General features: G+C 28.1%; 1 protein-coding gene across 2 annotated transcripts in view; it reads right to left on the bottom strand.

Moving 5' to 3' along the window:
* Positions 1 to 14,871, bottom strand: part of LOC116766319 (tyrosine-protein phosphatase Lar-like) — a 45,062-nt gene extending 30,191 nt beyond the window's left edge. For both annotated transcript variants that reach the window (XM_032656142.2, XM_032656143.2), the window contains exon 1: positions 14,714 to 14,871. The gene's annotated coding sequence lies outside the window, so the exon portion shown is untranslated. The remainder of the gene's footprint in view (positions 1 to 14,713) is intronic.
* Positions 14,872 to 16,207: the final 1,336 nt, after the last annotated feature.

Raw genomic sequence — 16,207 nt, 5'->3', positions numbered from 1 at the left:
AAGATTAAAGTTGAACGATTAGTGACCTCTCATTCGTAGTAGGCTTTTCCTCATCGAATCATTAACCTAAAGAAGAAATATTCGTTCCAACTTCAAAATTATGATTCCCAGTACTACGTATATGTTAGACTCAATCATTATTTTGACCATATTCATTTTGAAGCCCACCTAGTGAGAAACCTTGTACATGCCTCTTAGTATTATGTTGTGTTCTTAGAGGGACTCCGATATAATATAAGGATCTTTATACATTTATATAAGCTATATCAATATAACTCAAATGGAGTTAAGCGTGTTAATTATAATACCCACCGAAAACTATTCATAATGATTTATTTAAGCTTAATATGTACTATTGCTCCCAATACAGCGACTTGTAACTAAATCAAAACAAGCTATAGTGTACCATTATTAATATAAATTACCCAGATGTGGAAGACCTCCGGGAAAATAATTCACCGTTACATCTCACGTTATTGTAATAATTGTAAGGCTTTATATTAAATATATAGCATAACTTACGTTAATTAATAATTGTATTACTTTGATGTAATCAGCTATTAATGTTAAAGAAAATTTGTTATACAAAGAAAATTGTGAAAGGATTTCGTTGATTATTACTTTAGCTAGCTAGATTTTATTTTTGACACTTTTAAAATACGAAAAAACCGAGAACACTTTACAGAACACCTCTGTCTCTACATATAGTTTTAATTTTTATTAGAAGTAAAATATTCCATTTACTCTATCATTGCAATAAAGTTACAAAAAATATTAAAAGGATACAAAGAAGACTTAGAACATGACCCTAATATAAAAATCATTGCCTCGACGACCGTACAAAATCACAGGCTGAGAACCAGCGATATAAAGATTTAGATTAATCCCAAACGGGATTTTGATGTATGGATCGCGTCGGTCACTGTATTTCAAGTATTTTAAAAATTACTTACATTTATTAATTCGACATGTTCCTTAGTAGATAAATTCCGTTACTATTATACTTTTAAAATTAATATTACTTTTATTTGCAAATAGTTAATTTATAATAACTATTAAGTATTCTGACTTTTAAGGATTTATTTAACTTCCTATCAATTGTTACAATCAAGAATCATCTTATATGTGAGACATTTTTATCTCGTCTGCCCGTTATCATGGTTTCTGTAAAGTAACCGAAACGTCCGGAGTATGTAGTTTTATAATAATAAAATAACCCTTAGTAATCAAAAAATATTCGCTTTATTTAAATGAACTCTAGAAAGACTTAGATGTCATTAAGATTATAAATGATATAACATAGATAACTATATATAGATCTAAAATTTTACCGATAGAAATATTTCATTAAAAATCATCGAGCTATTTAATTAAAGGAAATAAAATGGACACAGCCATTACGCTAGTTAATAGAAATTACATAGCTTATAGTGAGTATACTGAGATAATTGTTTTCAGTTGATGTTTCTTCATTTTAAATTATAACTATGTTTACATATTGTATATGTAGACACATCGAAGGTACACAAATAACAAAGTAGAATTGTATAGAAGAGAAACTTCACTGGCCAATTTGTGTTATGAGTATCGTGATAACATTGCCATGGGAATGAAGCTTTACATAACAAAGGGTTTCATGTGATGTTACTTCCTTATCATCGTGACTTTAATAGGTTTAGTTGAGATCTCCCAAATTATTGAGTCTCGGGAGAACATGTATTAGAGACTGTTATCCATTAATAAGTAAATTATAATAAAAATATGGCAATAAAAAAAATACAGTATGATCTAAGTAAATAATTAATAAAATAAAAAGATGTTAAGAATAGAAAACGTTCTCAAGTATTTTAAAAGTATATTTTACACAGCATTATGAAAACATTAAAGTTATTTTTTAAGTATTAAAATTAAATTAAGTTATTCTCTTTGACCTATGTTCAATATAATCGACATTTCGCTATAAAGTTCATAAAAGTCCTTCAAAAGTCCTCGTCTGCCCTAGCCAAGTTGGGCAGTTATTGTTTTGGGTTAGAATAGCACTTGTTTGCTTATATTTTCCCAAAGGGTAACTTGTTGGGAAGCCTTTTGAACAATGTATTTGCAAATATTCGGCCATAGATAAGAGTTCCTGTTGGTTGATGAAAAGACTACCTCCTTATAAATACGACAAAATTTTACTTTGGAAATGTAGTTTGACGAAGGCAATGTTCTTTTATGGTGACAAGTTTCATTTCAACAATTGCTATGAAAGATATGGCAGTAATAATGGCCTCTTAACAAATTATAACATCTCTTCAAAATTCTCTTTTGTATTTTAAACCAGTAAAGATGAGAAATTTTCATTGCTTTCTTTAACTGTATTGAATCTGAACTGATTTTATTATTTTTAGAATGGTTAAATTATTTGTTATATGTATTTAAATTTCAAGATGAGGACTACATAAATGAGTGTATAATGTTTTTTTTCTTAACCAATAAATAGTATTTCAAATAATGACATCTAAGATTTTCGGAGTATTTATTGAAAAAACACTAATATTTTTCGGATTTACTACACGTTTATAATTAATATTAACAACATACTCCCGACTTTTCGGTTACTTTGCAGCAATCGTGATCACGAGCAGATGAGATGAGAGTAACCGAAACGTCGGGAGTACATCGTTAATAATAATTATAAACCCTAATAATAGTAAATCTGAAAAATATTAGTTTTAGTATTATAAATTCTCATCGTGTTGTTTTTTACAGAAGTCACATTTTTAATGGTATTCTAGTAACTTATTTAGAAAATATATGTATATTAATATGACTACAACGTGTAAAGATCTTTATACAATTTCAACGACTGTCATATTGAGTCTAAGATATTTCACGTACTAACCTAATTCCGAAAAATTACACTCTGTTACGTTTATCAAATATTAAGAAAACACAGAATATAATTATCATAATGTTAAAATAATCTGATCGCATTACATTTTCTAATATTTTTATTTTAAATAATTCATATACTACTTAGATATAATTTGATGCGAAAACATAAATAATTCTTTAAAAATTCACTAACCGCATTTAATGATTTAAAAACTTATTCACTATACCTATTTCATTGGCTAAATCCTAAGCTTTTCATACTTTTTATATTCTGACTCTGTCAACTCATCTCACGGTGTATGTATAGTGTAAAGGCGGCCTAGTTGAACATAATGGCTACCTTTTTAACCCGAATCTACTTTCATATAACCTTTCAAAGATGCAAAGTTGCATTCAAATTTAATAAAATTATACCAGGCAATCTTATCTATGTACATATTACCTATATATAAAACATAGGTGTTTGTTATTTCATATTTGTCCTACAAATATATTTGTCTTCTTATTTTTAAATCTTTTTAAACACAATAAAATTTTGGTGCATCAAAAAAATATTAGTATGGATTGTATGCAGAATAATAAAATCTTTAATTCTTTAAGTAAATGTAATGAGTCATAAAGTAAAATATTAGCTTTTGTACATATTATTTTAATTTATATACAAAATTTAAATGTTCAGTAGGTGTCAATGCGTTACTGACTTTCTTCAACAAAAACAATGTCTATACTTTAACTTTGTCCAAATATCTTTAAAATAATTGATAACGATTTCATTTACCAAATGTTTTGCTTCTGTATTCCTCCAGGTCGCGACTCGGCTATTGAAACTCCAAATTAATGAGAACATCACACGCCTGCCAGATCCAGCGTTTTCCGCAACTTTTAAATTATACAAATTGTTTGACAAATGTAACTCAACTAGAATTAATGTAACGTTCTGTGTTTTATTGAAGAAATGCATGAGATCTCCTATAATGTATTCAGACTAGTCGTCAAATTAAAGTTAATTATAATTTAGAATCTAAATCTTATTTTGTTTAATAAATTAGGTAGCGCTATTAAAAACGGATTTCAAATATTATTTTATATTACGTATTTCTGTATGGGTATGTATATCTACTTGGAAATGACTTATGCAGTACTTTTTAAATATATATGTTTAAAATCGCTTGGAATATTTTTTGTTGCAACTACTCTATATGAATATCCTACTTTGTTACTTAAATTTTTCATTAAATAGAAAATTAGTTTTTGGATAACAAGAATATTTAACAATAAAGATATTATTTATCTTCACTTACTACTTGAACCCTCTAAACCATCTCCTGTTCCATTATTGTAAGCCATCACATTTTATCTTTATGATTTTCTTTACATAGGCAATTTTCTTAAGTTGAATTTCATGAGCAGTATACTCATACAGGAAATTCTCTCTAACAATTGGAGTTTAATCATATTTCCTGTTTATCATTTTGCACTGATTTATCGATTAGTTCGATGAAATGGAAAAAGTTGCTATTTTTAACGAAAGTGGACGCTGGATGAGCCTTCACACTCAAATACTCGATTCAAGTTAGTGATATGATTTGCAACCTAGTACATTTCACTGAATATTAAAAATAGCTGTATCGTTATTGTTTTTGTATTGGTTCTCATAAATACTATTATTATTCTTTCAAACAGCTTACTCATTTTTTTTATAATTCAATTTTAAAATCTACAATCCACTATTAAAACGAATGAAATTAAAGTCGTTACGTGAATACAGTAACTTTCTACAAAGAAGACACGGGGAATAGCAAAGTTATGTTAATTTATATCTATACAGCATTTACCACCAACAATACACAACAATGTTACTGGCAGAATTCCAATACATGGCAAAATGTAGAACACGATGCATAATGTCGCGTGGTTTTAGAATAAAGCACATCGTATAAACAAGATATAATTTTTGTGAAAATTATACCTTTCCCAAAAAGATTGCAAAAACCTCTTAATATTTATGTTTATTCTAGGCATTTGACTCACAATATTCTGTTTGTGATACAAATACATTTTAAGCGAAGGGAACAAGTGATTAAATATCTCTATACTTATATTAGAAATGATGGCGTCGTTACATAATTAAACTTATTTGATTTTAGCGAGCCATGTGGCGTTAATAACATTGTTTCAGGGTTGTGTTAACAAAATTGCATAGAAGAATAATTTAAGTAATTATCTTTCTTTTTATAAAAGATTTCTTCTCCAGTTAAAAACTCTAGAGGGCTAACTTTCTTATTAATATTCTCATGTTTTGAAGTGTACACGTAAGGGACAACTATATCGGGTGGTTTTATTTCATTAAATCATTTGCCACATTTAACTTATAATTTAATAGGTTAAAATCAATACAATTAGGATAAACAAAAACTTTTCCAACTGTAATAAAATGTCACTATATATTTTTTTGAAAAATAAGTAACATGAGAATTATTCGACAGCCAAAAACACTGCTAAATAATATATGTAGGCGGTCTTTACATTTGCCGTATACGTATATTTACCAAAATATATCAAAATACTGAAATAAATTCAATTGAAATAAAAATAAATATACAAATTGCTGCTTTAGCCGAACATTCTTACATTATTTAAATTCATTATATTAATAAAGTTACCGCAAAATTTACCTGAGATATAATTTGTTCTGATACAAAGTGTCGGAACGCAGTTATAAATCATGACTTATCATATTTTCTGTAATCTAAAGAAGCAATGAGCCGTGTGCGCTTTATGTCTTCCAAACTCAGAAACATAAGCTCTCGTGTAGAAATAATATTTTTTGTTGTAGCATTCTTACCACATACTGGCAAGGCAAAGAAACGGTTACATCTTTATAATTTGTATAAAGTTAATCAATTTATGTATCTACATTTCTTTGTAGGTACAGCTTAGAATGAAAAGTAAAAAAGTCAGAAATATTTTAAAGATATACTCGTAATTTTAAGAGAGCACTTTAAAAAAAATTCCGATTTTATTTTCTTATATAATTATTTTCTCATTTAAAGAATTATAGGTTTTTCTTTATTGTGCTAAGAAAGTTAATGAAAAAAGTACTATAGAAGATACGATTAAAAAGGACAAAATATCCAACATTTTTCACGTTATTATTTTTTTAATTAAACTAATCTTTCAAAAGTTAAAATACATAAATAAAAAGTACCATCCCGATTTTCGGCAAACAAATTTACAAAATTCATCCTATTAAAAAAACGAAAGTCAATATAAATATTTTTTTTCGCAAATAACTGATAAATTAAATTTCATTACCTTTTATAGTGTTAACAAGCATTTATTATTTCATTTCTTTATAACAAAAGAGAGTTGTGTCTCGGGAGGCGAATACGTAATAGAATTCACAGAATATGTTCAGCAATGAAGCGGAAGTTTGGAGTATATTTTGAATTTTTAACGTTGATACAAGCAATCCCAGCATTTATATGTTTATAAAATAATATAACAACAAAAAATAATTAAAATAATATCCCATTTTCTGTTATGCGATATATATTGCATTTGTTATTTTTAATTCTGAACTATTATAGTAGATTTGTTTAAATATTTTTTTATACATTAAGTTGAAGACCACTCAGTTTAATGACAAGTACTCCAGACAGTCGGATAATTAGCGAAAGTCCCCTCAGAATTTTCACACTCGTCGAGGTTATATATGAAAGCCTTATATATCTGAAAACAGGAGCACTTGACGTCTTTAAATGTCATGACCAGTATTTACGAAATTTTTTTTCATAATTCAAGACATTGTTTTAAAATACATTATACATATTTTAACACATTCAAAGTACGGATGACTCTTCTTTCTTAATTAAAAGTTTATTGCTGAAAATGTATATTTGGTACAGAAACATTAACATTTATTATATATAACACCAATTTTTTTTTTTTTTTGTTATTTTAATGACAGAAACTGATTAACTGTTTCAAACGTTGTTTTATTTTTAAGTAGTACAAAACGGTTACATTACAGTAACAAGAACACCGAAAAAAGTTCTAAATCTTAGGCTAATACACAGGATATAGTGTTGCCAACACACTAAAAACTAATAACATTGCTTGTATTCTAACAATTTTTTTATTTAGAATTAATAAGGGTTAATAGTTGCTATTATAAAGACTTTCTCGGGATAGTACTTTTCAAGAAACGCGCATCAAACGATTTCTGCTTAAATTGACATTAAAATTATAATTGAATTATAAAAAAACTGTTATATTATTTCGCTTATATTGTTCGTTAATTCATTTTTTCTTATTGCCTATGAGCTTCTTTCTTCTCGCATTAATAATTTGCAATTCTTTTAAGTAAATGTTTATTTTTTGCATATCTTTAGGTGGATATAACAAAACACTTCTTAAACTTAATTATAACGACATACACATTGATTGGAGATTAAGTAATATTATAACATAATGAATTTTGTGGCAGTAATGACACAGCTTGATCGCCTGAATGTTTTCCGACTCACATAAACTAATTTATTCATTGATGTTATCAGACTTTGTCGCAATGTAATATGTTAGCTTACATAACTAATACTTCTTATAATCAACGATTCCTACGTACGTAATGGCATAGCTTTGCATAGTACAACGAAAGCCATGCCAGAATAATAAAACTGATGTTGAATACTGATTTTACGATTTCAAGATACTCACGAAAGCCTTAGTTAGTATTTGTGCGAAGTATTTTTGTATCTGAAGATCAGCATTTCTTAAATTAGGGTCTCCGGCTTTAGAAAAGTAAGTTTTTACATGTTATATGTTCACCTAACAGACAGTGAAGTCGAAAGTTTTGAGGGAATATATATTTTTAATTTGTAAGATATCGATAAGTAACGTAGAGTCTAGTAAGAGTAGGTAATCTATCTATATCACACGGGTGTGTGTATTAAATTTTCCTTAAGTAGATAAAAATCGTTTTACTGGCATTGCACCACTTTTTATATTAAGATAATAGGCTTTTGAATAATTGAAATGTTGAAATACGTACATAAAACTCTATTTAAGCACAGCGCAAACGACCGAATAATTTAGGGACGAGCTTTGAGTAGATCGAAAACGAACCTATTGGATTACGGTCGGTCTCCTTTTATCAGGCGTGTAGGTTTTTTAATACAAAAAAGTTAAAAACGTTAAGTCTACATCATCTTTACATTTGATGAATACTAAAAGCAAATTGCATAGAATACTTTATTTTGAAACAGAAATTACCTAAAAACTAGTATAAGATGATTTTATGAACCACATATTATACTTATTTATATCGTGGTTCATAGTATGTCCTATATCCTGTAGATGACATATAATTTATTTAATTCGAAGACCTGATCAATATTTTTCTTTGGATTTTTTTACATAACAGTACTAGATTAATTATTTTTTATAAATGAAAAATAAATTTTTGACCGCAAACTTCAACTTATAGTAATTTAATAATTTTTAAAAATACACAATCGATCATAGCGGAAGGGTTTCCTAAAAATAAAGTTAGTAACAACATTTTCTATAATATAGTTGTTACCTTAAATCGCGTTTAACCGCTTTTGTAAGTTTATAATACGTATATATATATTCATATTATTAAAGTAATATCTACATAAATATGAAAACCGACTATTAGGGATTTAGTTCACTAAAATGAGGTTGAGGGTAGGATATTACGTAAATAAGATACCTTGCCACACCCGACACAGAAATATGAAGGTAGCCTTTAATCTCTTTTAACTAAGCATTTTGTTTTACAAAATACAGGATGATGAAATTACAACCGCTAAACGTGGTTTGTAGGGAAGATAAGATAAAATCCAAGTAAACAAAGGTTTGATGAATTAAACTACCACAGCATATTGTGAAAATTCACAGAAAGAAAACAGATATTTTTCAAAGCAATGTAGGTTAAAAAAACTAGTTCAAAATAATTGAAATTTTATAACAATAATCCATACATTTTCATTTAGATAATTATTTTAGCAAAGCGATTTAGATTGTGATAAACTGTCATTTGGTTGGAAAAAAATAAAAAAGAAAACATTAATTTAATAGGACTCTATAAAATATAATATTTCTGAAGCCCCGTGATAAATAAAATAGTTTTACATAGTAAAATAAAAAATAATTATAAAATTCTTGAAAGAACTGTCTATTCGCATTATAGTAACCAAAGGTTATTTTTATGTCACCATACAGCGAAAGTATAGCCGTATCGTGGATAACGGGAGTGATTTTTCATAGATTAGATGGTGAGTAGCCACTGTAGTCTATACATATGTGGGTCATGGTATGTTGTACCTCTTATGCATATTACAACAGAAATAGCAATGGATGAGTAATACTTAGGGCTTTTTTTTATTTGAAAGGTGGCAAACTAGCAGACGGCCTACTTGGTGGGCAGTAGCCACCGTCGCTCATGGACATCCGCAACATCTCTGTTGCGGATGCGTTGGCAACCTTGGTTTTTTAAGAATAGGGAGGAGTGGGAATAAGGAAATCACAGGAGAAGGTGGGAATAGGGATAAGGCAACCGGCTTTCTCGCTCATCGGCCGAAACGCAGCCATTAAAGGCTACTTTCGCGCCGATCTTCTGTCCCGGTCGAGCCAGCCCATGTTCGATCTATAGTTACATGATTACAGCTGGCTTCTACCACCTACAAAATACTTTTCACACTTTCAATCATATAACTGGAAATAAAAGTTTCAGTATTTCGCCTAAAGCTAAGCTTTACAACCCTTAATGCAAAAAGAAAAAGAATTTATCCGACGTAAAAATACTTCTCTTGATCTTGATTGGAACCGCGTTCAGCGTTATTTTTATAATATTTTTAAAAACAGCAATTTATATATTATAAATATTAAATTCAGTTTTTATATTACATTATTCAAAAGTAATTTAATTTAAAAGTTGTTTAACGGTGACATGTGAAATTAATTATTTCCAAGGTCTGAACAACGAACTTCTTGAAAAATTTATTTGTTAAAAAATGTTCAACTAATTGACTGACAAAGTAAAACATAATTTGCTAAATGAATTTTAAGATAAACATATTTAATAAAGTTAACCAAAATATTTTCTAAGTAACAACGTGTCTAGAATGAGAGCACTCGAAGTGAGATCTAAAGCTTTAAATTAATTAAAATGACTAGGAAAGCGGTTATTTTTGATACAAATGTTTGTCACAAAGGATCTCCAATTTAAACACATATATAAACTTTTGTAAAATTAAAAATCTCAGTGTTTTAATGTATCGATAGAGAGATTGTAAATTGCCATATATTATCACCAAATTTTGTTATAAAGTTTGCTATAAAGAAATAAAAATAATACTACATATAGTTTATGATTCTATGCTTATTTAAATCAGAAAACTAAAGAAGAAAGCGAATTCAAAGAATTTTTAAAAAATAAATAAATGTATGTAATCACGATGATTAAAAATTCTTGCATTAATTTTCCTATTCAGGACTATTTATTTAATACTTTACATTGTTAGGCAAAAATAAATCTATTTCGCAATTGAATAAAAGGCACTTTATTCGTCATCAGTTTTTGAAACATTGAGGAAGATCTACGTTTCTTTTTTTACGTCTTTTATTCAATAGCTAATGATAAATGAGCTGAGAAGACTTATTAGTTTTTAAACGAAATAGATTTATGATAGAACATATCTTGTTTATTAATAGATTTAAATAAAATATCTTGTTCTTTCTTGGTATCTCCTACTATTTTCAGTCAGATACAAAAAAAAATCTATTTTTTATTCAAGCAATTAATAATATCAATACCTACCCAGTTCATTATAATTAGAGAAATGAATATAGTATAATTTATTATCACCTTTATGAAAATATTTGTTCACAGTATAGTAAGAAGATATAACTATTTTCTATATTAAACGGTCATCATAGCCTCCGGAGTGTCACAGCGATAAAACAGTTTAAATCAAAGGAGCATTTTCTGCTTAGTCGCTTACCAGTAATTGGCAAACGTCCAAAACCTGACTACCCCTTGTATACATATATCAAGATTTAATATGATGTAAATATGCATGACTTTCCTGTCCTTAAGAACCTTTGTCGTTTTATCTAAATAGATCTCAAAGTATACTGTCTTTTTAGTATTTGCATTTAAATTTATTATTATATACGAAATTTTGATTGATGAGATGAAATCATGTCATCAATAATATTTTTATACTGAAATATAAAGATTTTTGTGTGTATTTATTTAAATAACCTCAGGTTTATTTGGATACGATGCGTTTTTTTATTAGTTTGTAACTACATAAATACGACGGTTCTGTTCCTTTACAGCAACCGTGATGACGTGTGATCAGACACTTTCATCTCGTCTGCCCGTGATCACGGTTTCTGTAAAGGAACAGAATCGTCGGATTTATGTAGTTCCAAACTAATAAAAAATCGCTTAGCATCCGAAAAGCTTAGTTTCATTTTTATATTGCCTATTTTTGTAGCTCAACAGCAAAATCAAAAAAAAGTCTAAAAGCCAAACCGGTTAACCATCTTAATTAAATTGAAGTCTGAGACTAATCCTATTTTAGGAGTATGAACGTATGTATATATATACTGATACACAGGTATAAATGGAGGTACATATAAATATATACTAATCTTTCACACAAAATATATTAAATTAAAATAAAACGCATATACAATATTATCTATATCTGAATAGGTAGAAAAAAATTAATGATATAAAGAAGTGTTATTTCAATTATTAACATTCTCTGAAATTGTCATTATATATTCATAAGTTGTACACTATTTTATTTGATAATATTTATTGCTATAACAAAGTTTGATAATGAACATGTTAAACAAAAACTGTATAATATTGCATTGATCTAATCACCTGCCAATGATCCGATTACAATAACGTAGCTAACCTACTTTTATTTATAGCCTATTAAACTTCACTTGTATTCCAATGGACTTGATTAATGAAAAGCTAGCTTTTGTTTGTGTTATCTTCTACAAAATTGGAATGTGAATATGTTGGTGATTTTGAATAGAAACATTTTTGAAACATTATTCAGATTGAAATTCGGTAGTACAAAAATACAAAATGTATACATACATGACAAAGCACTACGAACGTTGCAAAAGCAGAAATAAGAAGCTGTAGCGTTATACTCGAGACGGCTAGCAATTATGCAATCACAAGTAACTACTTGTTAGCGCGCCGCCTGTAAGTGTTAACCCACATTTTCTGTGACCATTGTGTGCAGGTTTTTAGACCAAATTAGTTTTACTATACCTACAGCAAGATTTTAACTTTTTGTACACACACAGATTATTAACATTGGTTATTTAGATGAACAAAATCTTATTTACAAACCAAAAAGCTTTCAGTTTTATTGTTAAAGACGTAAATAAACGACTTATAAATTATCCATTCAGATTATTGCGTAATGCCATTTTTCACTCATCCTTTATTTAGTTTAATGGACTTCTCTTTTGCAAATAGTTTATTTGTCAGTTAAGTAAATCTCCGTATTTATTGAGGTTCATGTTACATGAAAGAAGCTCCGTTATTGCTTTGGAATAAATTATAACCGTAAAGATAGGACATAAAAATTTTTCAAGAGAAATACTCAGCGTTGTTTAAGCAAAGTATCAAAAAAGTTATCTTTTTCCAAATTAAAATACAGCAAAGTGCACAGCTAGGAGCATAAATATCTTCACTTGTCTAAAAATATAATTTGAAGCTAAGTCCTGCTAAAAGCTTAATTCAATAAAATTGTATAAATTAGTACCTCGTATTGATTCTGTCGAGATATAATTATGTTATATTTGTAGGTTAAACATTATAAACTAGTTTCCAAACAACTCCTTCACATATCTAAGTGATTGATGGCTACAAATTATGTCGCAACCATTCATCATAATTTGAATAATAACCATCAAAGTTCTTTAAAGACTTGCTCCTGGAATTCACAAAACTTATAATTAACTTGAGGCTAGTTTGAGATTCAATCGCAATTAGTTTTAATAGAAACTAATAGACTATATTTGAGTTTAAATTTAACCTAAAACTATAACCATTTCAAGATTTAAATGAATAAAACTCGCGAAAATGTTAGATCTCACCATTTCAAGATATTTATTTAAAAAAAACTTAGTTTAAACTTTGATAATAATTTAAAATTTAAACAAAAATCTTCATAAACATCACCTCTTGAATTAAAAATATCGTACTTATGTTAATAATAGTGTGAGTTTAAAATATACAGTTATACTAATATAAAATCAATTTGTTTGAGTTTTCTGTACTAGAATCTTAATTTATTGTTCTATTTAACTTGTTACAAATATTTTATTAGACCAGACCAATCTTTTATTAAATATTATCAAAAAGTAGCATTTTACGATACAATCGTTATACACGTGTATATAAAGATATATGTATGTGAAATATATTTCCATAAATTACGGTACCTGCTGTTTTAAATTGATAAACATGCATTTTAAATTTTTATATATTATAATAAGATATTATAAAAGATTATTAGTTTTGGTTTTTATAAATGTATTCGGCTCATATTTTATTGCGTACAATACACTTAGTTGCATTTTTTTGTATATGTAATAATAATCAAAATTTTTTCATAGTTAAAAATAAACTATCTTCCTTAACTTTACTTTACTGTTATTAACACCATCTGCTTTATTTCTCTTCATCAGTTTCAATCTCTCTCCATTAGTTTAGTTTGTTTGTTTCCGTAGTTTAACTTGTCAGTCAATCAGTAAGTTAGGTAATCTTGTTGTATTGGCATTGACAGATAGTTAGTCTTCCTAATGTATGTATACCCTTTAAAATTGTAAATAGCCTCGGACGGAGTTGAAAATTAAGTAAACGATTTAAATCTGCCAGATGAAAATATGTAGTCCTGATATGTTTATTAATTAACATGTAAAAATAAAAATATTTGATTAATAAATCTATAATACATTTTTATTTGTATAAATTGAATACTACTATTGGCTACATGATATTTAGATGGTATTTATGTGAAAGCCGTAATAGCATACGAAGGTTGTATAATGAGATTCGAAACACGGCTTTTCTTAATAGATAAATGGTAATATATATTTTCTGTATGTTTTATTTTTATTTGTCTTTCTTACACGATTGAGAAGGAAAAAAAATAATTTTTAATGTATTTGATGTTTTGAAATATGCAGATATAACAGAAGTAACTTTTTATTTACTCATAGGGTCTTAAATTAATGATTACTTTAGAATTTCGTATCAAAATAAGTATCGATATGTTAAGTAAAGTCATTTTAAGAATGTGCCGACGGATTGAGATTCATAAAATATTTTTGAACTTAGATAAATCATATTAATTTCTTTGATACTATTTATAGCTTTATGTTTAAATTAATTTTAAAATATCATTATATATATAATTGAAATAGAAAAACTATATTTTAAAAAATGTTATATTTTTACAATTGATTGTAATTAATGAGGTGACTTTTTTGAAACCTTAAACATAATATATATATGTATTTTTTGTATATCTATAAATTACGTATTAAAACTAAATACACATAATTTTTATACCGTCTTTTTCTTATATTCATTTCCAAACATTAACCATTAAACTAAGCAATTGTATCCAAAAAGACTGACATCAAACATATATAAATTTAAGTATCTCTACGCCTCATCATTATGTCCAGACGTCTAAGCCCGTGCAGGTAATAAACACCCCCATCCCTTCCTAATCCTTTTAATACGAGACCAACTTACCAGATTTAATCACAAACTGAAATTCAACAACACTACACACCCAGCATCCCTTGTCGGGCTGGCTTCCAAATTCCAAATACAGAGCACTCACGTCACAGACACTGGCCACAGTTTCTTTTTTTTATTAATATGAAATTCAAAGTTGACGAGCGCACGCCCGTCCGTCGAAGCCTGAACTGGCTGGGGCGACTCTACCGCGCGTGCCCTTCCCCTCCCCCTCCGCAACCCCCGTCCTCACCTCACACGGGCAAATAGAAATAAAGTATGCGCTGCGAGGACGGAACGTGAAAGAAAAACCTACCGTGAATTAGGACTCAAATTTTGAACACGTGTATAATTAAAAGTATTGCACTGCTCATTACGCTGTCGTTCACGTTTCGCTTTTGTAATATTGTTCCGAGGTTTTTATACAATAATGATGATTGGTTGTTATATTGTATTTGGAATTACACATTATTGTTCTTGAAAATAAAATTGTAAATTTTATTACAAACGTTGTCTATATGTCGTAAGTTTAAATTAGCGTGAAACGATAGATGAATATGTTTAATGTTAAATGTTGACAAATTCGAAATGGTTAAATGACTTTCACATCATACACAGACCACTGAGTAGATTTCCATAAAATTACTGTATAAATGGGTGCCCGGAGAAAATCGAAAATATATATTTACTTTGTATGGGATTAAGAAATGAAAATACATTACAAAAAAAACTAGGAAATTTCTTATATTAGAAAAAAACTGCTTTGAATAGACGTACGATCTTATAATAGGTGGAACTACAGGCGGAAGGTTAGTTCTTGATAAATTTGAATATTATGCAACAAAAATGACAGCAATCAAGATGTGCTATCAAAGGGAAATGTGTTGTCTTCCATGTTATATGTTAATAAGTTTCAATTTTCCGTACTCGTGTTGGTGTACAAAAAAAAACATATGTGAAATTGCTTAAAAAATATAGAACTGTATTTATTGTGAGTAATAATTACTGTTTATTTTATTTAATAGTGATATTGATATGTAGAATCGTAGATCTCGTGTAGCACCTACGAACTGCTACGAATTCGTAGCACCACGTACCAAATTACATAAGCTAATATAGTCAATTACATTTATATGTATTTTTCATATGATGTTTTTTGCTTTTGTTATAACAAGACTTCTTTTTCCTTAGTTTGACAACTTATTTAATGTGTTTATGGAAATTTTTCTTAGTGACATTATTTAGCATTATTATCTTTAATAATGTTATGTAAGTATAGAACAACGGTATTTAGTCTTATAAAATACTATATTAATACTGGAAGTGTATTTATATACATTAAGTATTAATATATATCTAAGTGTAATAAATGGTAATACAGGCTAAAAGGAAACAACTATATTTATACATAGTACAGGCGATATAATGGTCATATTGCAATTCGATTGCACGTCATCTTGTATTGGAATCACATGCTATATTGATTGAAACCTGTTTGATGAAAAGAGA

Source organism: Danaus plexippus, chromosome 15 (genome assembly GCF_018135715.1).
Source record: "Danaus plexippus chromosome 15, MEX_DaPlex, whole genome shotgun sequence".
Classification (NCBI taxonomy): domain Eukaryota; kingdom Metazoa; phylum Arthropoda; class Insecta; order Lepidoptera; family Nymphalidae; genus Danaus; species Danaus plexippus.
The sequence above is the reverse complement of the archived record's forward strand: the minus strand, read 5'-3'. Positions and strand labels throughout refer to the sequence as shown.